At 39.7% G+C, this 6,164-nt stretch overlaps 1 pseudogene; it reads right to left on the bottom strand.

Annotated features, from left to right (window-relative positions):
- Nucleotides 1–3,831: 3,831 nt before the first annotated feature.
- On the bottom strand, nucleotides 3,832–5,699 carry LOC143412074 (cytochrome c oxidase assembly protein COX20, mitochondrial pseudogene; annotated as a pseudogene).
- Nucleotides 5,700–6,164: the final 465 nt, after the last annotated feature.

Below are 6,164 nucleotides of genomic sequence, written 5' to 3' on the forward strand. Positions count from 1 at the left end.
CAAATCATTCCATACCACGGGAAAATCAAACAACAACTCTTAACATTGATTAGCACATTCACTGGTGGGAACAAGTTGGGTAGGGGTGATTGGTTAGTACAAGAGGGGGATTCCTTTGAACTGATTGGTTTAGGCCACGAGGGCTGTACATGCTAAACTATATGGTTTCCCAACATGTTATCAACCACCATAAACTACTGGGGGGGGGGGTCATCTGGCATCCCAGGTATTTTCTCTGTCTCATGCTGATTGGTGGTTGCTAGGGGGTTGCTATGGGTCCTCACCTAGCCTAACTGAGTCAGGGACACCTGGCGCTGCAGATCTCTCCTGTTATTTGTAGACAAACAACTCAACCTCAGTGTGGGTATGTGCTTAGGAGTGCTCTGTGGGTTTTTCCAAGGACAAGGGTCATGCCCCCTTCCTTGGACAGTCTTTGTTCTGAGGTAGAGGCTGGTTTCTCAAAAATGGAGTCACAACAGTTTCTCAGGACCCATACTTGCCAACAGGGCCCAAGATATTTTGTCTCAGAGCAAAGATAAAGCTGGAATTATTTAGCTATTCCCAAATTTGCTTCTCAGGGGCTAACCCTGGAACTAAGAAGGAAAAAGAATGCTGCACAGACTTGGAAGAATCTCTCTCCATACTTAGATTTTTTTCTTACCAAGCTAGATTGTTCACTGGCCCTTGGTTGTCCCAATGGACAGGGGGTAAGGAAGCTTCAGATTACAGGACCCTCACTTAAAAAGCCCATTTCTAAGGCCAACTGTGCTCTCCTTGGTGGGCATGGGAAGGAAGTAGCAGCTTCACGTGCACAGGAGTCATAGAGCTCTGTGGCAACCAGAGCATCACTCCCTATTTCCTAGTGGTTGTTTTGAAGCACTACTACCAGGCCTCAACATCCTCCTGTGGGGGAGGACCAGGGACTTTGAGGACTGGGTTGAGGTGAACCTATTACCCTGTGGAGGTAGCTCAAAGGGCTAGAGTCCCAAAGGGCTTGCCCTTAGACAAGAAGCATCATCAGTGCAGGGAAATGCTGAGGAAGTTAAGACACATGGAATTACCAATAATTTAGTTAAGAGGCTGAAAGATTTTCTGAACTCTTAATATTCATAAAAGTTTAATCAACCATGTTATAAAAATTATCTTTTCTTTATGGAAATTGATACAATAAAATTATTGCCTTATGAAGAGGCAATCAAAATATGCAGCCAAATATATAATAGACCTCTATCACTATTGATGATAATATTATTTTTCTAGCCAGTTGTGGTGGTGCATGCCTGTAATCCAAGCTATTCAGGAACCTGAGGTAAGAGGATCACCAGTTTCAGGCCATCCTGGGTAATCTAGCAAGACCCTGTCTCTAAACAAAAAATTAAAAAATAGCTCAGAGGATAGCTCAATGGTAGAGAATTCCTGGGTTCAATCCTTTGAACATGTATGTGATTTAAGGTACAGCTGGAGTCACGTTGATTTCTCCTTATTTCTACTTTCTCTGTAAACTTTTCATTCTCTACGATTTTCCTTGAGGGGTTGATCAAGAAGAAATTATCCTCCCCATGTTATTTAAAATGCATTTTAAATAACTTGTCAGATAATTGTAGTATTTGTCAGCTTTTAAAATTTTATGATTTTTGTGACTTTTTAATTCCAAATATTTACTTTTGTACTTAAATTTGAACTCATTGATTTGTGTGTATATGCATATGTGTGCACTAAAGATTGAACCCAGAGCCTTGTCCGTTCTAAGTATGCTATCTACCATTGAGCTACACCCTTAACCCCATATCCTTTTTCTTTTCTTTACTTTTTTTTAGACTGGGGATTGAACCTAGAGGTGCTTTATCACTGAGCCACATCCCAGCCCTTTTTATTTTTTTATTTTGAAACAGGGTCACAGTAGATTGCTTAGGGCCTTCCTAAATTGCTGATGCTGGCCTCAAACTTGTAATCTTCCTGCCTCAGCCTCCTAAATTACCACTGCATACCACTACATACCATGCACAAGGGTTTTTTTTTTTTTTTTTTTTTTTTTCTGAAACAGGGTTTCACTATGTTGGGAAGGCTGGTCTTAAACTTGCAGTCCTCCTAACTCAGCCTCTCGAGTTCCTGGATTGTAAGCATGGAACCTCACACCATTCAAAATAACAGAAAGCACTCAAACACATACTTGTGCACCAATGTCCACAGTGGTATTATTCACAGTAACCAAAAATATAAACAACCCAAGAGAACTAGGAATATTAAGAGAGGTTCATTGTGTTTGGGCAGAAGTCTCAAACAGATAACAAGGAAAATAAGGAAATAACAGATAATAAGGAAATCCTGGACAGGACCCTGAATCTGACCATTTTTCTTTAAGTCTTGGAAAATGTTTGATGTTTCTTGCTAAGAGCCATAGCCAAGTAAAAATGATGCATGGCATTTTTGGTTGAAAGGTGATGCCAGCAAGCCATTGAGATGATACGATTATGTTAAGATTTGTATTCAAATGGATATTAGACCCCATCTGTCCACCTTGGCCTGCTATGGGACTCCTGGAGAGTTCCCATTGGTTGGGGAGGTGCGGTAGGAGGGAATTCCAGAGGAGGGATTTCCTGTTGGTGTGTGAGTCCAGGAGAATGCCGTGTGTGTGGGTCAGCATTTTTTCCCGGGAGCATACAGGGCATTGGCGGGAATTTAAAAATAAAGTTTGTTCCTGTTTGAGTGGCTTGTGATTTTGTGCCCAGCCAGACTGCGGCAGTTTCTAATGAAAATCCTTCCTCATTGCTTTACACAAAATCCAAATTGATTTCTTAAAAATACACATAAAAATCAATGTTTTCTCACACTAATTACAGATTTTCATATCACTGCTTTTCATGAGCAGACAAACCCCCCAAAATATGGAATGATGTGATTCAATTCCTCTTAAACCCTAACTGTACATTTAACCCACTGTTTTATTAGCAAGAGGCAAATTAAATAGTAGCTATAAATGTTTTATTTAGTAATTAACTGAGTTTATTAGCAGTTTTAGTAATAAACTGAGTGTACATTTAACCAAGAATTATTGAATTATTCCAAAAGTCTTGTACATGTATTATCAGGAAGCTAGAATTTTTCTTTGAGCCATAGACTCATGCAAATATATATTCATTGGGCATGGAATTCTCAAGCTCTTCCTTCTATTAATCCCAAGGGCCAGTTCTGAGACTTACATGTTACCAACTACAGTCAGCAGTTCAGGAGCACAGCAATTTTAGTAGTTATACTCAGAAAGTCCCTGCAGTAATATAAGAATGGGATGCTACTGATGAGACCTATTAAGATAGTATTTGTATCAGGACTCTTGGTAAAATGTGGTAGAATTCCATCTCAAACTAGTTCAAACAAAAAAGAAAATGTTTGGCTTCAAGCATTTGTTTAGCTTTGAACATGTATGTGGTTTAAGGTACAGCTGGAGTCATGTTGATTTCTCCTTATTTCTACTTTCTCTGTAAACTTTTCATTCTCTACGATTTTCCTTGAGGGGTGGGCCAAGAAGAAATTATCCTCCCCATGTTATTTAAAATGCATTTTAAATAACTTGTCAGATACTTATAAAATTTCACAAATAAGAAAACCATGTAATTAAATCTTTTTGATTTTGCACAAACCAAAACCAATAAGTAACCTGCTATATACCATTCTACAATTTCATAATCAGAAAACTAATGGTAATGTTCCACAATAACACAAACTTTTTAAAGTTTACTTGATTTTATTGTACATAATATTTTATGTAGTTGGTCCCAATGTTGTTCACACTGACTTGAGGGAGATGTTTTGGATTTCTATGCTCAAAGTTGCTCAGTTTCTTTCAGGATCAAGGTGGGTACTTTCATATTAAATCTAATTTTTAATTCCTTCTTTGGCAATTCTTTCCTGAATTCTTTGATTTGCATAATTATACCTGCAGTGAAACCAGCATCCTAAATCACCAAGATATATCCTCCTACTCCAACACCACATGATCTTCTAATTCTACCTTCCCCTTCCTGGGCTCTGCTCTGACTGGCAACTATGAGGACCAATCCGCTCCTCTAGCCCGCCTTGCACCCCCCCACCCCCACCCCAGGGCCTTGAGAGCCAGGAACTTTTTTTAAACCCAGGAATACAAAGCATACCTGTGTTAGTCACCTTTCTGTTACTATAATAAATCCCTAAGATGAATCAACTTATAAGGAGGAAAGTTTTACTTTGGCTCACAATTTTAGAAGTTTCAGTCTATGTTGGTTGGCTCATTGTTTTTGTGTCTGTGGTGAGTCAGAATATCATGGATGGAGTGATTGGGAAAAGAAGCCCTCACTTCAAGGCCACCAGGCAGCAAATGAAAGACAAGGGGCCAGGGTCCCAATATACCCCTCAAGGGCTGTTATGGTTTGGATGTAAGGTATCCCACAAAAGCTCACATGTGAAACGATGCAAGAAAGTTCAGAGAAGAGGTGATTAGGTATGAGAGCCTTAACCCAATCAGTGAATCAGTCACCTGATGGGATTAATTGAGTGGGGGCTGAAGGCAGGTGGGGTGTGGCTGGAGGAGGTGGGGCTTTGGGGGCATGGCTTTGGGGTATGTATTTGTATCTGGTAAGTGAGGCATTGGGTTTGATTCTTAGCATCACATAACAAATAAAAAAAGAAAGGCATTCTGTCCATTCACAGCTACAGGGGGTGGGATGGGAGTGGGAGAAGGGCCCTTTTGGTAAGCTATTTTTAGAAGTGCTAAATTCTTTTTCTTTCTTTCTTTTGGACGCAGAGGAGCTTAACACTGAGCCACATCCCACATCCCCAACCCTTTTTTTTTTTAATATTTATTTTTTAGCTTTAGGTGGACACAATATCTATATTTTATTTTTATGTGGTGCTGAGGATAGAACCCAGTGCCTCAGGCATGCCAGGTGAGCATGCTACTACTTGAACCATATCCTCAGCCCCCCCACCAACCCTTTTTTATTTTTCATTCTGAGACAGGTCTTGCTAAACTGCTTAGGGCCTTGTCAAATTGCTGAGTCTGGCTTTAAAGTTGCAATCCTCTTGCCTCAGCTTTTTTTTTTTTTTTTTTTTCTTTTTTTTAATTTTGTAGTACTGACTTCCTAGTGGTTAATTGTAAGGGACTGCTGCAAAGTTTTGGTTACCTTAGTTAACCCCTCCAAAGGCTCAGGACATTTTTTACTTCTCTGGATTTTAACATAACAGGAAAAATGGCACTTAATTTCATATTCTTGGGACACTTATATTAGTTATTTATATCTTTCAGTGAATCCACAATAAATTTCTATTTATTTACTCATTGTGCTGAGGATGGAACCCAGGGCCTTAAGACATGCTATATAAGCACTTTATGACAAAGTCATCCCCCAATCCAATTTCCTTTTATTATAAACTTAAATTCAAAATCTGTTAGATGCAACATGAAGATAGCATGGGAGGCCTACACAGAAGGGAGTATGGGAAGAAAATACATTGTCCCAACACTTGTAGCTCCCTGCTTTGCCAGATTTTCTCCTAAGCTCTTTCTTAACACATTCGTTTGCAACAGTAATCCATGACACAGGTGTCACTATTACTTGGATTGGTCAGCTTTCTGTTGCTATGACCAAAATACCTAACAAGAACAATTTAGGAGGAAAAATTTATTTTGGGCTCACCACTTCCAGAGATTGGTCAGTCACCTCCATTGCTGTGGGCCCAAGGTGAGGCAGAACATCATAGAAGGGCAGCAGCAGAGCAGTGCTACTGATCTCATGACAGCTAGGAAGCAAAGAAAGAGAAAGGGCCACAGGGAAGATGAACCTTTCCAGGGCACACCCATACTGACCCACCTCCTTCCTCCAGTGATGACCCAGTTAGTCCATTCAAACTAGGATAGACTGATTAGACTACAGCTCTCATAACCTAATCATTGCACCTCTAAACATTTCTGCATTAACACAGGAGCTTTTGAGGGACACCTTATATCCAAAACATAACATTATCCACTTGAAAACCAAGGCTTCATGAACTTCAGCACTAATTTTTATTTAGTCTGTGATGAAACAAATATTTTAGATTAATATGAAAGTGACTTGATGGATTGGATGACAAAGAAAAGTAGTTAAGATGCTTGAGAAATTGTGGCTTTAGGTACAAGGCTGGGCAGGAAA

The sequence above is a fragment of the Callospermophilus lateralis genome, chromosome 13 (assembly GCF_048772815.1).
Source record: "Callospermophilus lateralis isolate mCalLat2 chromosome 13, mCalLat2.hap1, whole genome shotgun sequence".
In the NCBI taxonomy this organism is placed as follows: Eukaryota; Metazoa; Chordata; class Mammalia; order Rodentia; family Sciuridae; genus Callospermophilus; species Callospermophilus lateralis.